Consider the following 20,694-nt stretch of genomic DNA (forward strand, 5'->3'; position numbering starts at 1 on the left):
CTGCTCTGACCTCTTCATCGGAGAGGGGCGGCGAAACGGGGTGGCGGAGGTTTGGGACCCTTGGGAAAGATGCCTTCCCAAATTCTCCCCTCCTGGGTGCTTTTGTACACCTGCCTGCATACGGCTGGCAGCCACACAGGTTAAATCAAATCAAATCAAATCAAATCAAATCTACCGGCCAGAACCCCACCCTCCAAAGTGGACCTCAAAGTTTTGTGGCTTGTTTTGTTGGGGAGAAAACTAAGTATTCTTGCAAGATGTTTTTGGCTTGGTGAAGCTTGCTCGGAAGGGTCCTGCCGGCCCTGTCACAAGAAGGGCTGGGAGGACGCGAGGAGCCCCCAGCCCCTGCCCGCCCCGGGGCAGCTCCCTCCAGCATTTCCCACTCCTCACCCCACACCACGGTGGGCTGGTGGTTGCAGCAGCAGAGTCACAAACTCTGGGGGACTCTTGGGTTTGTTCGTGGGTCTCTGGTGGCCTCCAAAACTGAACAAAACCGATGCCTGCAATTAGCTCACCGAAGTGGAATGTGCCAGTTGGATGGCGGGGGCTGCCGGTGCGGTACAGAGGGTCCCTGGGTCCCCAGCCGGCCCCGCACCCTGTGGGTTAAACAGCATTGACCTCGTATCAACCACCAGAGCAGAGGGCAGGATCAGGCATTTCAGGACCCAGGGTCTTCTGTAGTTTTTCACATCCCTGGGATGTTTCTTCCTACTTTTGTACAAGGTGGAGGGGCTGGTGGAGGAGGACATTAAGTCAAATCCGGCAGCGTTACAACCTCCGAGATTTTCTTTCTTGGCAGATGTGGAATACCTTGCTCGAAATCTCTGGGTACCTTAAGATCACGTGCTGGAAACATAAGGAGTGGCCTTACACTGACCATCAGTCAGTCTAGTATCCAGTTTAGTAACTTTGTTGAGTGAATCATCTATTGGCAAGGAGAAAGATGCACTTTTTTCTAGTTTAAGATCCTTCAGCTTGAGCTAAGTTGTGCAAACATATACTGAGACCGGATTCAACAAAATTTGATTTTTTAAATCCAGAGTAATTTCTCCTAGTCTGTTATGAACGGAGAATTATTCTACACCCAAGAGGAATTTAGTCCTTAAAGAAGGGAAAAGACTCGGCACACTAAGGCTCGGCTTATGCCGCTGCTTTATGCGGTGGGGGACGCTCCCACTGGCACCAGTTTTCCCACGTAGCTCGGGTAGGTGAGAGCGGAGGAAGCGTTCAACAGTCTCTGCAGTGAGTGGAAGGGGATGCGTGGAAAACCATCCTCGGCTCATCTCCCGCTCTGAACCCCTCCTCTCCTGATGGTCCAACCAAACCACAACCCCTTTCTTTTTCAAATTTCTGTTGTCATCTGGTGGATGGATCTGGTAAAGAGAGAAATACATTTTCCACTTACAATATGAAGCAATTTTCATTGCTCATGTCTAAGGGATATTTATTTACTGAGGGAGACCTCGTCTGATTACTTAGTTATGAAAATCTGCAGCCATATTTTAGATTTTTTTTTTAAATCCTTTAAGAAAATCTCCCTCCTTTTTTTCTCTGCCTCAAGCATAACTCTTTTCTTCTTACATTTAAAAACACTGAAAAATGAAGAGTAGTGGACAAAAGAATGAGAATGGAGAAGGCGAAGAAAAAGCATTAAGCTTTAAAAGGAGTAAAGCAGGGAAGTAAAATACAAGATCAACAATTTTTTTCAAGAAATCTTCTGGTTTTGAATAAGGGCTGTATTTCAGTTTAGAATTGCCTTCTTTTCTGTAAAATAATTCCAGATGTTAACTGTTGTGTGCTGAAATGGACAAAGGCTTTAGTTTGCACATATTTATAAACTAAAACAAATTCAGTTGTGCTGAAATTTGGCATGCAAGTTCATAATGGAGTAATTTTTAATGAGTTCTTTTGAATTATTATTTAGGTTTTTAGTCTTAGAAGGACATGAATCCTTTGTTGTTTATCATTTTAAAATCCAATTTAAGTATGCTTTTATATTTGTGAAATAACCAGATTAGTTGTCTGGATTTGTAGGAGCTACTAATGAGGAATATTTTAAACAGATGGAAAAATTAAGCTTTACTGTGAGCAGACAAGAAAAATTTTATTATTTTATCAAAAGGGTTAGTGAAAAATGTCTATAAACTATCCATGTGGTTATAGAAGAACAGAGTGAAAGAAGGATTCAGGTTAAATGCAGTCCCGTTTTGATGACATCAAACTTTAAAGGTGTCAGAATAACTACTGTACGATGAAGGAGAGCTGTATATCAATTTCATGAGTGTGTCACTGCTATCCAGGTGTATTAAAAGTAATTGAAATGTTTAAAATATGTAATTGATTATTGTAAGATTCTACCTCAAAATTTAATTTGCAACATTTGGAGTCGGTATGTGTAATGTCAGATGGTTTGCACTCTGTTGGTTTATGGCAGTTATCTCAGCCCAGCTTAAAGTTGTTGGGTGGGAAGGAGAATGCTTCCAAGTGGTAAATGCTCCCACCTATCTTAGACTTAAATTTTCAGATAGACTGAATTGCCCTTTAGGTAAGTTTAGTATTTTCCATAACAGAAAAAGGAACCTAGACAGCTATGGCAAGATTCAGCTCCCAATCACAGACATTTGCAATTAAGGTTCCTAAATCCTGCTACAGTTAGGTTTCTAATGATGCTGTTGACGTATGCGCTAGGTGTCAGGGCCTAGAGAGCCATTCAGCTCACCATAATGCAGATCTCGTACTTGGTAATGAATTATTTTCCAAACACGACCGACTATTTCGATGAGGGGCCTGACACAGCTGCCTTCTCACAGGGTCTAGCGGTATCTGAGATGCTGTGGAATGTACCACTCTGGGACCGGGTCTCCTGCCTGTCTTGTGTCATCTTTTCAGACCTGTCAGATACATCTTGGATACCCCAGGATGTGTCAAATGGCATTAGATACCAAGGTGTGGTCAACCGAACCAAGCCCCATAGTTCAGGGGCTATTCAGTGTGTCTGTAGACACCTATGTGTAAATATGTCATTGTTGGCGTCTTGAGCTCTCACTGAGTTTGTCGTCCAGCCTTTAGATAGCTAAAATCAGGGGAGAGAAATCCCACTGCAAAGGCAAATAGAATGGAAGTAAATATAATATATTGTAATATAAAATATACTCTTCTTCAACTCAGATGCTACCAGCCAGGTAGCTGTGAAAAGAGACATGACCTCAGAAACACCTAAGGACTATTCCCACCCTGCCCAGGAGTATTTTGAGGGCAGTCACTGATAAATAATGCAACATATTCATTTTCTGCCTGTGTCAGAAGTTGCAGACTCTGTTGTATGTGGGTCCAAGGATCCAGGAGGAGCGAAAGTGCAGAGCGAGGCAGACTGACTGGAAAAGAAGAACATGGGCAATAGGACCTCACCTTGTAGTTTCTGTGCAGTGAATCTCAAGCTCAGGAAAAGTGTCTCAAGAATTACAGCATGAAGAGGCATCTCGTAGTGGTAATAAAAGTGCCCCATTCAAACTAGCTATTTATTTTTAATCTTTCATTTCCCATGTTCAGTGAGAAGCATTAACAGTTAGGTAATTTTCCATTCCCTGCCACACCTTCAAGAAGTAAATATTCTGTTCCAGTGACTGGTATGCTGGGTAAGAGAGCTTCTATTAAACATCTCCTTTCCTTTTGAAATTTCCTTTACAAAAACTTTGATGTCCATTTATATTAATCATACAACTTGTCAAAAATCCCCTCTTTCTGCATGCTCTTCCCACCCCCCCTTATTTTTCCCCTTTCCTTTCTCACAGTAAGAAGAAAGATGTTCTGAGGTCATGTTTGTTTTGCTTATCATTAAAAAGAAAAGAAGTGGCAAAATAGCACATTCAGAATAGAATTTATCTCTATGATAGGGAAGAAATTCTTAAATTAAAAATAGCACCTACTAGTGTATGCTGCTTCATTGCTTCAAGAATCTAAATGCTAAATAAATATATATAATTTATATCTTTGCTCAGGTTCTGTAAATTCTTGCTGACTACAGTGAGGTTTTCAGGACTAAACTAGGCACAAATTTCAGTACTTCTTTGTCATTATGGTCTCAAGTTATCTACTTTAATATGGGAATTATAGTATTTACAAAGTATCACAATTTAAATATGTATATAAATATGTATATTGAGGTATGGAAAAGTTTATCTCATACAAATAGAATCTAATTTACTTCTAGTTTTAAGGTCTTGGAAGAAGGCCTGAAAGACAGGTAGTCTGTATTCAGTTTGTTGGTAGAATGCAATTCAGTTTGCAAATCCAGCTGTACTTTGTGATGGTTTGAAGAGTGATCACTGTAGGCAAGTGTGGAAGTACTTTCTATTATAAGTGCTTCCGTATCCTTATTAGTATTTACCTTTGGGGTAATGCCCTCCTTGGTCGTAAGCATTCATAATTTGGCATTTGTGGGTTTTTTCCAATGTTTATCTGGAAGAGTGACAAAGACTTATTGGTTTCAATTTAGTATTTTTTTAACAGAACTAAGTGGAAAGAAATACTCAACGAAAAAGGTAGGAGAATGTGATTTTATTTTCGAGGAAGTGCCCTACAAGCAGGGCTATACTTCTTTTACAACAAGTCTAATATCCTACACGTACTGTTAAGGAACAGTATAACGCACTCTTTACTGCTGACACCTGATGAAGTCCTCCATGGTTGGATTACCAGAAAGGTTTTTGTCATAAACTCCTGTTGCCATATATTCATAACTGTGTGAAGCCCTCAGTCTTTGGGCTGAAATTGTAACTATTTGTGGATACTCTTTGCAACAAAAGAATTTGTTTGGGAAGCTTCAGTGAAATAGTTTTAGAATTTTTGAATTATGGGACCTTGCAAAACATACTCTGTTTCCATTGTGTTTAACAGACAGTGAAAACAAACCAAAACCAACAGAAAATAGGCTTTCTGGAGAAATCTACAGCAAAAGCAACTAACTGATAGCTGCTGGTTTTGACTTGGATGAGTATTTTCCTTGTTCAGGGCTGTTCCTTCTGTTCTCAGTGTATAGAGACATGTTAAAACCAAAGCAGTAAATGATTTATAAAAGATGATTCTCTTCAGTTCAAGGTCTTCTCAATTTAGTATTGAAAAATGGTATTTTAAAAAATGTGTTACCATGTTTTAGAACTTTAGGACATTAGGCAGGTTAGTTTTTAAAACATATTAAGAGGTTGAGGTGAATCCTAAAGAGAAATCTATTAAGTTATTAGTAGAGCTTATTGAGCTTACATACTTTTTCTGACATTATTTACCTTTTTCTCTCCCTGGCCTGAGGCTTCTGGAAAGGCTGAAAGCAGCTGATTTCAGATAGCTGCTGTGTGCATAAAGGGAAATTTTAAGTACCTGATTAAACTACTAAAGCAGAACAATAATCTTCAACACTAAGGAAGCTGAAAGGTTAGCTGTAGATTAAGACTTCTAGAGTTTTGTCATGTCATGAACATTGGAGGTTTTGACTCAAAAGTGATAGGCATCTGGCTACTGCATAAAATAGTTGTAATGACATGAACTATTTTTCTCTTTTGTTTGGACAACCTTGTCTTACAGAACACTGCCAAAAACCAGCTTCAGGAAACACAGGAATACATTTCTCTCCCATATAGTTTATTTACATAGGTGAGCATCAAAGTTAAATGCTATACTAGGATAAAATACTTTTTTCCTGAAATAAATTATATACATTTAAATGTCATTTAAGACTGCAGTTAAAATTATAAAGAATTTAGGCATTAGAAAATATTTGCTTATTGGTAATGTCTCTTCTTTTTCTGACTGCATCGACATTTAATACTGAACATGTAGGTAGTTTCCCTTTTCGAAGCCATGACTACTGTTCCTCTTCTAACATTTCCAAAACAAGTTTGCTTTCAAACTTCACACAAAGCAAATATGGGAGAGGAAGGTCAAATCTGGTGGAAAATAATAAAGATGCCTGTGAAATATGCAATTTTGTGTCCAGCGTTTGTGGCTGGGTCCTCAAGCTTTGTCACAAATTTGTCCAGTTACAGGTACTTCAGGTTTCATTATTTAAAAGATTCTGGAAAGGTTCAGTGTCCTTTTCTATTTTCCAGAAAACAGAATGCATACTTTGAAATACATCCTCTGTTAGCTGGTGTCAGTCTCCACCACAAGGGGCTAAATTAATTTTATAAGCCCAAGAACATTATGATGGATACTTGTAAGCACTTTTGCTGTCTGCCAGTGAGCCTGGCATAGTTCAAGGTAGAACTCTAGTAATACTTTTTTTGTGTGACATTTTGTAAGGGTTTATAGACATCATAGTCTCCACTAAATTTACACTAGAAGTCACACATCCCCTAAGTCTTGAGGCTAAGCTATAGCCCATGGGGAACAAGACAGACTTCTTATCATAGATCATATAAACTCCAATAGTACTAAAAAACATTCAAGGGCACCTGCATTGGTTTGCACCGCATTAATATTTCATAGATGTGTTCTATCCTTAGAAACAGGCCTGGCTATCAACTTCTCAGATAGAAAACCTAAAATTTCCTAATTTTAGAATACTGTAATTTAAAAGATGAAGAACATAAAGAAGCATTAGTAATTTATAAAACTATACGTTTGGAGATATTCAGATCTTTACTGTACAAAATCCCAAGCAACCTGATCTATGTTGGTTCTCTGTTGAGCTGAGGGTTGCACCAGAAAACTCCCAGAAGTTCCTTCCAACTTAAAAGTATTTCATCATGCTGCATGTTGGAAAAGCTACTTACAGTTGGTAAAATCTAAAATAACGGCAGCAAATCTTATCCATTTGAGACAAAAGCGGATTATGCTGTCTGGGGCTTTTCCATCCACCAGTGCATCACCTGTATCTCCTGTATGAAACAAAACAACTTCTGTGTAGTCTTAAAGCGTGAGGGAAACATTTATGGTCACCTAGTCTGATCGATCCCCTCCACCTACTTGTTTCTGGTGGACTGGTCATCCCCAGCATTCTCAAGGTGTATCCAAACTTGTGTTGATGTCTTTAGAGCACCCAGTTAGAAGTGAATATGATACTTTCAGAACCAAACACCAAGATCTAACCTCAAATATCACTGTCTGCCTTATATATGTCTCACAGTCCTACAGCTGTGTCAATAAGGAAAAGAAAACTTGAGTTTCTATAGACAGTAACTCTCCTGTGGCCGCTCACCAGCCTTGTGGGCTACAGGAAGGGTTTCTGGTAGGGCCAGTATGACTGGCAAGGTGGTTGCCTGCTATGCGAAACTCAGAGACTTCACAAGTTGGCTGGTGACAGGAGTCTGTTTTACATAGAAGGATGATTTGCATGGAAGCAGCAGAGGACTTGCTGGGTCAGCACAAGACCTCTCTTGCTCAGGGGACTTTTCCTGATTTTTTTTTCATGTGTACTTGAGATGTAACTTTTAAAATTTAGACTTAATTTTCTTTTCCTGCTCTATCAATATTGTTTTAGAATTCAATGTACTTTGTGTTTCCCTTAAGAATAGATATACTTATTTGCAAACCTGAGCTCAGCTAAACTCAGCTGAATTAAAGTTTTGGTTGAATTGCATTTTGCATGTGGCTTAAATGTTTTGCATACATTGCATATTGCATTTTGGTGTGGCTTAAACATTGTCTTCTGTTTTTAATCTGCAGTATTTAAAAACATTTAGAAATACCATTTACACCTTGCAAATCAGCTTGCGATCTGAGGCTGTCCAGAAGTTCACTGGCTTTAGGAAAAAAATTCATAGATAATCAGAAAGCAAGCCTGAAGGATAGGGTTAAAAGAAACAAATACTAATCTCTAATGTTTTCAGCAATTCCTCACGTCAGAAAAACCTAGCATGGGAGAAATAACAGCTAGGCTGAATTGACATGTGAATTGGAAAGGCTAGATTGCTGTTATGTTGTGGGTGGGCCCTTCATACTTCTGAAGTTATAATGTTTTTATTTAAAGACTAAATTGGATTTCTAGGCATGTATGGTATACATCAATTTAAAATTATTGGAGTTCTTCATATTGTTAAGAGTGCTTCAGTTTGAAAGAGTGAGGCTTTCCTGCAAATGCCAAGTAAATTGCTCTGCAAGTCCAGAATCTTTGATCACCTCTGAATTGAAATGCTTACGAAAGATGCTGTAGCGTTCTAATAATTTTACAGCTCGCTCTGATTCTTATGCCTAGAACCCCAATCATTTCTAAATTGAAGAGCTCTCATTATTTTCAAGTTTTATGTGCAGTATAAAATGATTTAAGATTATTCTGCTGCTTTTCATTTTTTATTTTGCAAAAAAGAAAACTTTTTTTTTTCCTTTTTTTAAAGACCAGCTCTTTCCCCTGCAAGCTGGGAGACATTATGAGCTAATTCAAACATTTCATGTTTAAAATGGAAATTGAACCAAATTCTCTCCAAATAGCAGTGATGATGGCTGGGGGAAAAGGAAGGAAAAAAAAATCACTGCCTCAAAAGCCGAGAAAATACAAAGTAAGAGGCTGTCAGTGATCCTTGCTGGGAAAAGTGTGAAGAACAAGAAACATATTGTCACTGTTCAGATGCGGTCAAGGTGAAGTGGGGAGACTGAATGAAAGTTACAACAATGTGACAAAAGAGAGACACAGATCCATTTAGTCTTGGAAGGAAGAGAGCAGGAGGCACAGAAGGCTAGTTCACGTGTTGCTTCTAAGCTGATTTTTGCTGTCATTTTATCATACAATTTCAGAGGGAAATGATGTATGCCCTTTTGTACCTCCTGACTTTGTCTTTTAAGAATAACACTTAGTTTCTTTCTCACTAGTGACCTTGTTCTTTTTTAACACATGGCAGTAGTATATTGTTTATAATTCACATGGCTTTCTAAAGAAAACTCTCACCACTACTGCTTGTTAGCAGTAGAGCCTTCTCTTTTGTTTCTGTCTAAACACATGCAGTAGATGGTCTTTGTTCCCAGTGGCTCGCTGTTTGAGAATAAACAAGGGCAAAAAAGAAGCCTTCTGGGGGAGGAACCACACTAACGTGCCGGAGATCCCTACGCCTCCACCCCACATTGCCACCAATTGCACACAAAAATCACCCTCCTTACACTTCCCACCTGGAAACCCGCACCCGCTCCTTCTGGTCCTGCCTGGGGAGCTAGAATGGGGTCCACATAGGGCGTCCCCAAAACAAAGGGGAGAAAATGAGTCTAAAAAGTATTACCATCTAAATGACGTAGAGTTACGCTGACATACAAAAAGAGAAAGGGGTTGGGGAACCCACCTGCCATTGCACAGATACTTCAGCAGTAAAGCAGAAACTGGTGTGGAGGCAGGATGAAGAAATAGCAGACCAGAGCAGAGAGGTTTTAAGTGTTTCACAAGTGTGTTACTAAGGAGGTAGCCTGGAAACATCTGGAAAAATCTGGAGACTTCCAAAATAGATGTTGAAGCAGAAAACAGGACATGGTCCATCATAACTTTGGCACTTTCAATCATTTGAGAGAAACAAAATGTAGCCTTTGTGTGTAATACCTCCCATTGAAAACGTAGGTCTGCATTTTTTGCTATTTTACTTGTTAAAAGCTGCCAGGCACCTCAGGAGATCCTCTGATGAACACAGCTGCTGTGGTTTTGGACACTGGTTTACAACTCTCTGCACCTGATGCTATTGTAATGTGGCTTGTGAGCCTTTTCTGCTGCGCCCATTATCCATATAGTATATATTTATGTCTATAGAGTGAAGAGTTCATACTATCTCAGAATGTGAGTTCATGCGAGTGCAGTGGGTTTACAGCTGGAGGGATGGAGGATGGGCTCCCTTCAGAGAGCTCTGCTTTCAGAGATGCAGCTTCCAGCAGAGGGGTAGGGTGCTTTCATAGCATTGTGAAGCCAGTATCGACAGTTCAAACATATCTTACTGATGTGGAAACGGAGTCTAGAAAGGCTGCTGTTATTTAGGACATCATGTTCTCCAATATTTCCAGTGAGTCATTCATCTTAAATGTATTTATAAACAAAGCTTACAAAGCTAAAAATGTAATCTGGAAATCTGTTAAGAGTAATCAGGCTCAAAAACTCCTCCTGGACTTTTTATGGCAGGTACCTGAACCTATGGGGAGAATGATTTGCTTCTTTGCTGCTGTACCAGGAAACATTTAGTGAGACTGGTATTTCCCTTGTTCCTCTCTATTTAAGTTTCCCCATTTTTTATTTTCTTGCAGTTTTCATTCTTTATCCCCAGTCCTCATATATCTAGCTTTTTATCCCCTTTTTCTTAGCTTTCATCTGAACTCATGCTCTTTTTCACTTTCCCATTCCCAGCATTTCTACTGTTTTCCAATTTTTTTTTTTTAATCCTTTCTGTCTTGCCTGCAGAAACTCCCTAGTGCAAGTCCTTCACAAAGCCTTGTTACCCTTCTTGCGGTGGCTCACTTCTGGCTGAAGTCTGGAGCTACTAAAGAAGTTCCTGTAGGCACTTCTGACAAGAAAAGTTGCCAGGGTGTATCTGCCTCTGGTTCAAATGTAGGGTAATTGCATTTCAGCTTTCTGATTACTAGAGATTTTTGAGAGATTTTGGTGGACAGTCTCTGTTTGTCTACTAAGTGATGCTCAGACTGCAGGGTACCTAAATAGAATTCATGTAATTTCACATTTGCATAATCAGTGGTCTCAGTCAGCAATTAGTATTTCACTAATATCCAAACAAACATAATTTTCCAAATTATACAAAACTCAATCAGAAATTATATTTTCTTGTGTGTAGTGGTCTGTTGGAGGATATCAAATACCTAAGAGAATAAAGATTATTTTTGTTAATTTGAGGATTAGTACTCCTAGCAAGTTTCAATTTAAGTAGATACAAAAAAAGTAAGTTAAAATAATTCAATAATTCTTTTTCTGAGGGTATCTCTTACTGTTACACAGCTTGGTGCTACATAACACCAAAAATTTAATTAATATTTTGGACTGATTTTTTTTAGGTAATCTTTATTGATCTCATTCCAGCCTATCCTGAATTTTGAGATAGTGTTCCAAAGGGTGGGTTAACAAGTGCATTGGTTCATTAGGACCAACGCAAACTCGTGCGTTAGGTCCTTCAGGTGTTGCTCCTAAGAATTTGTGAAAGACTACTGAACTAGACCATGTTGGTTTAGACTGGTTCCTCCAGTCTGCAGTCCTTCAGTTTCAAAAGCAACAGAGGCACCATATGCTATTAATCATCACTGTTGTGTTTAGTACCCAACAGATTGAAATTTGCTGGTTTCAGATATTACACACCAGTACAAAACCAATTATGTGTGTTACATTTCACTGAGAGAGGAACACTTAATCCTGGTTTGCTATCTATAGTTGTTTCAGATACATTTATAAAGAGAGGTCTTCTTATGGGATCTATAAATCACACATTACCTTTTAGCTATGCCATATTTTAAAGTAATGTTAACATATTAAAATAGAGGTCTGTGTATTGTTCATAATGCGCATGACTTTCCTTGCTGTGTTATGTGCAGAATAATCCATATACCACCCATACTGAAAGTGGTTATTAAATATGCTGGCTCAGTTTACTAGTAGCTCTAATACACTTCTGTAACGAGGGACTACTTGTAACATCAAAGCATGGGGAGACATTAGCTCTTTTCCCCTATAGCCTCTGACCTGAAAGCTTTGCTTTTTATCTCTATATAAAAGGAAAATATTCTTTTCAAAGAAGCCTAGCTAGAGTGTGGATATTTTCTCCATTGTAGAATAAGAGCTTGTGAAAGTAATCTACAATTTTTCATCTTTGTTCAGAGTATTGTTTCTTTTCGGACATTATGCCTCTTTGAGAGTGAAAACTTGCTTTCAAGTAATAGTGACTGGGAAGTGCTTTCTAAATCCTGAGGTACTTCTGTTTTCTGTAACCCTGTCAGTCTGAAGAAAGGTGACCAAACATTTCTCTTTTTAAAAGAAATAAAGAGATATACTGTGTAAGAGAAAGAAAATAAAGTTTGAGAAATAATTCATACTCAAAATAATAGGTAAGACTCAAAGACAATTAATGGTACAGAGGGTTTGTAAGGGACCCAACACCTGGCAAATCTAAACTATATTTTATCTTGCAGATGTTTCCACTTATTTTTAAAAAAAATATCATATAGCAAGTGATCTTTCTCAAGTATGTTTGGACTTTTAAATCTACGGATTGGATCATCTTTGCTTGTGACTTTGTATGCATCAGATTTTTTGTGTAATCTAGCTTGTCTTGTTTTCAGTTCAATGCTTTAGTATTCTTGACCTTTTGGCTTTTAGATTCTTCTTTTAGATTCTTCTTTTAGATTCTGAGCTATCTCAGGGAGGACTTGGTCTTCAGAAACAGCTAAGTACACACTGTCGGAAAATTTGGCTGATGTGTGACCTGCGCAATTACTTTTGAGTATTTGATCCCTTGTTCCCAGGCAATCACAGGGAACAGAGCGTCGACTCAACCAAACGTAAGTGCAGTAAACAGAAAAAGGAAGGTTGAGCACAAATGGGTGTATCATATCATGTATTGTTGGTATTCTGCTGGTTATAAAGATATTTCAAGCTTTTATTTTCAATTAAGTTGCAAATAATTTCTTAAACTCATAGGCACTGATAGTTTTACAGATATTGTACATTCCTGTACTTGTATGATCTGGACTCTAAGGTTTCTAATAACACCTGTTATTTTTCTTTTTCACCTGTAAATGTTTGTCGTAAGGACTCTTTCCTTAGAATCCTACAGAGAAACAGAAGAAGAGTCTCAGTTCTTTTTCTTTACTTATTTATGCTATTTTAAAGGGCGGGGGGGGGCGGGCTAGGCTATTCCTATGGCTAATGTGGGGTATTATTTTTCTACATTCCACAATTCATGGCTTTTGAGATGGCATTAAGCAGGATTCAGTCTATGACACTTAACTCACAGTGGTGTTAAGTCAATGAAAAACCACCGATTTCTTAGATGCTTTAGGTGGGCTTTCTTATAGGTGTGAATAGTTCCTGTGAGGTGGGAGTTTTAAAATTTAGCCTGGGCTTAACTGCTTTTCCACACACCTTCTAAAAATTGCTTAGCCAGAATAAGGGTGGTGAAGTCTGATTCTGATGTAATGGCATAATTAAAAAGAAAATAAAGCTACTCAATTTTCTCTGTAAGATTTCATATGAATAAATAAGTTTCAATCTTTCTTCTGCTTGAAACAAGCTGGATCACTTGTTTTGTTTTTTAATAAAGGTATATCATTTCATTATACTTGCAGAAGTGCAGACTAGCATATATTTTCAAGCACAAATATATTTATTAAAAAAACATTACAGAACTGCATTACTGTAAGCTTTATAAAGTGTCCTATTGTATTTTTTTTTTAATACATTGTTTTTCTTCTTTGGTTTTTGAACTAAGCAGAGAAAACTTTTTCTTGCAGAGTTAATTTTCTTAATAGGACGCACTTATGTGTCCTTAAGTTATACATATTTTATCCCTGAGTTAGACATAGTAGCAAGTATTTCCCTAATATACTTTCCTGGAATCTTGCAAGCAGAAAGTAAGATGGAGAGAACAGGGTTTGTGGGTTGTTTTTTTTTCCAGGTTGTAATAATTAAAAATTTAGAAAATTCAAAATGTTTTTCAAAATGTAAATGTAAGTAAATTATGTATTACACTTGTCTAGATAGTTAAAAGAATCTGAAACCTTCCGCCAAAAATGAATACTTTAGCTTGCATTCAACTAATATGCCAACTTATGGTTACTTACGTTTTACTCCTGTTTGCTACAGGTGAAATGGGTGAATATCAGACAGCTCATTATAGAGACAAGCATGCTGCATTCCCAAAGTAGGATGACAGAACAAGTCATGGTACGTATTGTAATTTCAGTGCTACAATACATCTTCAAGCTGTCTGAGGTAAAATGCTTACTAAGCACTGCATTGGGGCTGTCAGATTGCTTCATGGGGTGGTAATTAAATTGAGGCAGTTCTACCGTTCATTTTGTGGAACTAAGCCAGAATTATCTGTATCCTAAAAATATTCCACTGTAGATTGCTGGTTGTAGCAGGAGCACAGTTTTTTGCATATAAATTCTCTTTCATTCTCATTTTCTATTTCTCACTGTTTTTCCTCACCTCGATAGGTTGTGGGGGAGGAGAGCTGTTTTGTCACTGGACTAGTTTAAGTCTGATGGAAACTGGTCATCAAAGATGGTATCTCGTTTGAGACTGCAGACACTTGGGCTGGATTCCAGTTGTGACTAATGGGGATAAAGGATTGATGGTCATTGTGGCCAAAGGTGGCATTAAAGTTTCCTGCCTGATTTACAGTGTTCTCAGCCTTGATATAATTTAGAATAGCCAGGGGCCCCCTCGGCTGTGGTTGGCCATTGCCTCAAAAATCAAGCTCAGTGCATGTGAGGAAGCAATGTGATAAATGAAGAGGAAGCTTCTTCTGGTCGTTTCTGGAGACTAGCTGCATCATTAAAATGCACGGGAGCTGCCACGCTGGGTCAGACCAAGGATCCCGGCAGCTCAGCAGTCTGTCTCTGGCAGCACTCTGGTATTCTGCGCCGAAAATCAGTGCCAGTCCAGAGTGACCCTGGCTCTGAGATAGTGCTCGGGGTGGAGAGTCCTGGCACTTCCAGTGTCTCTTCATCTGGAAGTACTGTCACTCATGTTCTTCCTGAGACAGGGTGGTGAGAATTGCGGAAAGCATTAGTGATATAGGCACACAATGGACTTGCAGAGCAGCAAGATGGTATTCGTGTTTTCTTCCCTGCTTATTTCCTACTGAGTCCCACCTTTCCGAAATTTGTAAGTTACCTAAAAACTTGTAGTGAGACAGGCAGCACAGTTGTTGCTAGTTCAACGTCAAAAGTATAGGCAACTCATCTAACTGCAAATTTGATTCCAAAGATATTTTTTAAGATTGGAAAGGGTGAGGCTGATGTGTAAAGGAGGCTCTTGTAGGGTAAGTTTCCTATGATGCGCAAATGAGTTTATTTTGTAATTCGACATCCTTTAGAAAATTTTTTGTTTCGAGTTCAGTTGATTCAGTCAGACAGTGAGAACTGAAACTGGGGGGAAATAGCATACACATGCAAAACAGTTTTTGAGTGCACAATGTGGAGGAACTTTTTATGGGTTATCTGGAAATAGATGAAAACTCCTGCAAAAGCTGTAGTTAAAATTGTCCTTTTTTTTGATGAAATGGTGGTGAATATGAATGCATGATGAGAAACACTGAAAACCACTGCTGTAGGTTCAGAACATGATAAGAAAAGTTTCTAAGGAAGAAACAATTTCTTGAAAGAATGTGCTAAAATGCTTGTTCCTTTCCAAACTGAAAAAAAAAAAAAGTATGGAAGTATTTAAATTGGTGTCCAATAAATAGATACGTTAACCAGAAAACTGTTACGTAGGAAAGAAGTTGCAAAGGGTGACTTTACTCCATGGGCTCTCAACTCATCAGGGTCTACCCATAGTCAGAAGAGAGAGAGAGAGATGGATTCCTATGGGGTAATTCAGGATAAGAATCTCAACTGACTTGGCTCTCACCTTGAAGCATAATTTGTCATCAAAGGATATTGTGACAGGAGACAGTTCAACTGTTTCATTAACAAGATTTCTTATACCATTCTCTGATTATGAAAAGGCTCTTTATTGTTGAAATCTGTGGTTTGCCATTTTTTTTAATATATGTATGAACCTGGCTTAAATATCTTGTACATCACAAATATGACTTTTGGAAGATAGCATTTTCCTTATTAATTCATAATTTTCCCCTGATTATTGAATTTTGAAGCACTTTATCTCCTTGCTTATTTGTCATCGCCTCTGGTGAACCCTGCTATATCCATGTTCCCATCCTTTGACTTTACTGCGGTTTTTCCTGGTTCCCTTGTTATATTTGCTTCCTTCTGTTTGACCTATTATACTCAATGAAAAAGAGTTTTCACTTAGACTAATCTTTAAGCTTGTTTGATTTTTAAATAGTATGTTATAACGGTATTAGTGATGTTACACTGAAGTCCCTAGTCCTGCAAAGGCTGATTCGTATTCCTCACTTTGCACCATGTGAACAGTCCCATTGGAGTTCAAGAGTTACACAGATGGGCATAAAGCTTTGTGTGCTAATTGCCTTTGGTGGGCTCATTTTCGGTATCACAAAGCCCCATTTTAAGGACTGTTGCTCAGATCTGAAAATGTACTTTTCACTGGAAACAATTGTAAAAATATGTCCTCAGCTGGGAACCTGGAGAACAGAATTTTAAACTGGAGTAAATTAAGCATATATCTTCAGGGATACATCTTGACCAGCAGTATTTTATGACTATCTGACAATCTTTTATACTCTTGAAACATAGAAATAGCTTTATTTTTGTACTAACATTTTCAAAGTCGCAGTTCATAGCACAAAGCATGAAGCAGTAAAAGCAATGCATTTGATTTTTCCCCCACATTCTTCTACTCGGAGGAAAGCAGCTAGAATAACTGGCAGTAATTAGCTTTCATCCAAATCGTGTATGAGATTTTAGTCTGTAGACTCATTGCACCTATGTCAGCCTGAAGATTAAAGGCTTCTTAACTACATAGTGACACAGAAGGCTGAGCAAGCTGTGAAGGAGCTGGTAGGGTCTGTTGTATAATAACTGATCTGTGGATCACTGGAAGAGTCTGGATTTCTGTGTCCAATCCAGACAAACAGAAGCCTACCTCATTGAATCTATCTGTTTTAGTAGATCACCATATACCACTGGGGTCCACAATGTAGCTGACAGTTTCTGCGATGCTGGAAACATACTATTCATTGACATATTAGATGCATAAACCCCAATAAAGTTAATGTTTAGCCATCTTTGCTTTTGGCAGCGTGCTACAGCTTACCAATTAATTTGGTTGCTGTTTGCACATTTTTTTTTACCACTGTAGATACAACCAACGGATTTTAGGTGTTCTACAGTCAAGAAGACAGCTATGCATAATGTGATCTGAAGTTATATTGAGATTATCCTTCAAGCTTTGTTATTAGCACAAAAAGGAAAGTATTCTAATGCATTTATAAATAGAAAGCTTATAAGCACTAAACTGTATTCTCTTCCACTGGAGGAATCCTAAACATAGCCGAGCAAAAGTGAATTGACCTCACATAACAACTTCACCTTCTCAACTTGGGACAGTCAAAACTTTCTTCAGCTGTAGCAGACTGCCATCTTGGCTTTCCATCACCTAGTATCCAGCATGCCAATCTTCAATTACCCTTTATCGCTGTTGCCTTCTGTTACTTATTCCTTCTGGCAAACCTGCCATTTGCACCTGATTTAAAATAATTCATTTCGGTTTCTAACCAGTCTGTGAGTTCCGCTAGTTGTTTTTTCTTTACTTGGAAGTAAAACTAGGTCAATTCCATTTTGGTTCAGGTACCGTCTGAGTTAGATGGTGCAGACATTACTGCTATAACCTAGAAGATGTGGCCACCTGGAGACCTCAACATGCCCTCAGATTGGACAAAGGGAGGTTCCCAGCAGGCTCACTTTCTCAGTTAGTATGAACGAGTACTAAATCAGAAGTTTAGTTAATAATATTTGATATTTAGGTTCGATGCTTTTTTTCTCAATTTCTTAAAGACATCTTCAGAAGGATCCTAAGTTGAGGGAGGAGGAGAAGAAGAAACAGAATTATGGTTCATGTCCTTTATTTGTACCCAGATTGTTGGAAAGAAGAAAGGATGGGCAGATTCAGTGAGTGGGTACCGTTTTTTTTATAATTTCATCCTTCCACATTAATTTTCAAAATACTGATGATTTTGGACAATATTTCAAAGAACTGGCTTTGCACAAATATCATCAATGAAAGTAATGGTGATAGGAGCTCAGTGGTTAAACAGGCTTAGAAAAATGTTTTGAGGAGTAACATGGGATATACTATGATGGGTGTCATGGTAGCAGATCCTTTATTTATATCACAAACTTGACTGGACTTCATAAGAACAGAAGTCCATACTTTTGTACCTGTTAAATCAAAGAGGTGGCAAGACATACTGATGATACTACTCTTGAGCTTTAATATACTCTCTGAAACATTAGCATTGTTAGGTTGTGCGATTCATTTAGCTTCCCTGTGCCCATTATGTCATTTGCCCAATAAGGATGAACTAGAAAGATGATTAGAAATACTGTAAGCACCGTGGCACTTTAAAATTTCTTTAAATGAAATCAGAGGGTGTTTTGTCCTAATAGATACTTTGCAGACAGAAATCAATTAGTCTGATAGTGTTACTCTTCTCCAAAATGGAATTGTATTGGACCGGTTTGATGTCTTCTTATAATTGCACACTGTATGGTTCTTTGACTCTTATCTCTCCCTCAGTCTGTGAATTTGAAACCATCAGGAAGATGTCACATGGGTATGAGTATTCTTCAGTGATAAGAACAGTAATTGTTGTAGGGAGGCTTCTTAATCTTGGGTCACTCAAATCCTTTTTAAAGACAGCAGGTGCTCTCCAGAACAAGCATTAACAAGAAGAGATTATGAGGTAACCTGTTGTTCTTTATATCTCAGCATCTCATGACAAAGCTTACCATCAGCCAGTGTGTTCAGAAGCCAGTCAGTACAGGAAAAAAATCAAATGTGACTCAGAAAGGAACTAATGCACTAAAAAGTGGATTCATTTTAAGGGCTGAATACTGAGAACAGTTACAAAGAAATTTATATTTATATAAGATAATTATATGAGTCAATTAAAAAAGAAAAAAAAATTTAGCAGAGGCTACAAAAGTGGAGCTGCAGATATTCACAGTGTAATGCAACCAGAAAGAAATTCTGCTTCCTCAGAAATCAAAATCCGAAACTGCATCTTGCCAGATTTTTGTTGTGTTGCAACTTTCTTTTTCATTCTATCCCTCATCTTCTCCCCAAGTGTGGCAAATATGGTGAAAGCGAGTTAGTCATTCATATTATCAGACTCTAGCACTGCTAACAATATAGATGTTCATAGATCTGTGCTTGTGCTGTTGGTAGCTTAGCATTTACAGTGTTGAACCCCTGAAGCTGAACGTGCTCAGGGTCTAACAGAGTTGTCCCAAGTATGATCCCAGTGGAGCAAAACTGTCTGTTATTTTCAGGTCTCAACATTTAGTGAATTTCTGGATCCAAATACCAACTAAATTTTGTTAAAATAATATTTTGTTATCTAATTCTGTCCATTTCCATCAAGATCATGATGCAAAATTATTTTAGTAAAGCCATCTATGGCAATCTTTGTGAGGTCGGGAATTAAGCATAGGATAAATCACTGCATTCATATGATAAAGCCCACTTTCAAAAGCAACTCAAGAAAAGATTTTTTAAAGGTATTTAGATGCAGAGGTGTACTTAGCACTTTCTAAGAGCACACTAATCTCAGTGAGTGTTAGGGACTTAACCCTTCTTCACTCCACTTTGAAAAAAAAGGTAGCTAGATGCCTATCTCTGCCTCTAAGTTCCTAAATACTTTTTAAAAAATCTGGCCTTTGATAACCCAAATCCCCTTGAGTTTCAGTAAGGCTTTTCATCCTGAATTCTAGATCCTTATAGGTTTTGCGGGTCTCACTCTCTTAAATTAAAATGTGAGTTAAAGGCCCAGGTACTTTTGAAAAGCTGAACCTTGGTGCTCAAGTCACTTCTGAAAATGAGTGTTAGAGTACTAATCCCCTCAGGTACTTGTGAAATATTTTTCTGTCACCTCTGAGAAACTGTTCTAGAAGAATTTACTTTTTAACCACTTGCTCTGTCCTGAAATTTGTATAACAAGTTTGTGTAATATTTATAATAGAAAATATTTAATTTTTCCCCAAAAGAATGACAAAACTCTTTTAAAAAATGAAAAATCATAAATATAACAAAAGTATATATTTATGCTTTCAGCAGGCAAATGTGTTTTTTAATGGAATTTAAATAAATGGAATTTTTATGATGAAGAAAGCAACAGTAAAAGCAGTGATTATGTTTTTCATAGTTCATTTGCCTCCCTTGCCCTGCAGATCTTGTACAGAAGGAAAATGAGATCCCTGGTGAAGCCTACAATGTCATTGACTCTGAAGAAGGACTCAGAGACCCATTGGTGTTTAATGACCCTTATTGGCCTCCACAAAAGAAACTGGTATGATCTGCTAAAAGAGACATATGGTTCTTTAGAAATATAAAGAAACACTGTTTTCTTCATGGGCAAACATCGTAGTCATGCATTTCTAAATACTGCCTGGTTTTAGATGACTGGTCTTAAAATGGCAGTCCAAATTTGCTGAGGAATTGCATTCATTTCTCATTAGTACTTGACCAAGAGTAGCGGTATTTTACCAATACTGCAATCATGAAATTTTAATGCTCTTATTATTCTTCAGTATCATATCAAACTAAACAAAATGCAACAGATAAAAGAGCTAAACAACACAATGAAGAGCAGCTAGACTGTTTTATAGGGCATGGGCACATATATAATGCAATTACACGGTGATATCCCAAAGTTATAGGTAAGTGTTGGAATATTATAATATTTCTGTATTAATTTCTTCATTAAAGTAAAATATATACTGTGAGAATCTTTACTGAAGTTGGAGATGAGACAGTGGCAACTGAAGGAGATGGGAAGGGAAGGGAAAGGAAGAGAAGAGAGAAGAGACAAGAAGATTAAAGGAAAAGCAAGAAAGGGAGAGAAGGAGCAATAGGGACAAGGAGGAGCAATT

At 38.0% G+C, this 20,694-nt stretch overlaps 1 long non-coding RNA gene across 4 annotated transcripts in view; it reads left to right on the top strand.

The window, feature by feature from the left end:
- The window catches only part of LOC138689560 (uncharacterized), a 201,002-nt gene that overhangs the window by 165,746 nt on the left and 14,562 nt on the right, over window positions 1-20,694 (top strand). For all 4 annotated transcript variants that reach the window (XR_011328436.1, XR_011328434.1, XR_011328433.1 and 1 more), the window contains 2 exons: window positions 13,757-13,837; window positions 19,993-20,111. This is a non-coding gene — a long non-coding RNA (uncharacterized lncRNA). The remainder of the gene's footprint in view (window positions 1-13,756; window positions 13,838-19,992; window positions 20,112-20,694) is intronic.

This window comes from Haliaeetus albicilla, chromosome 17 (genome assembly GCF_947461875.1).
Source record: "Haliaeetus albicilla chromosome 17, bHalAlb1.1, whole genome shotgun sequence".
NCBI lineage: Eukaryota > Metazoa > Chordata > Aves > Accipitriformes > Accipitridae > Haliaeetus > Haliaeetus albicilla.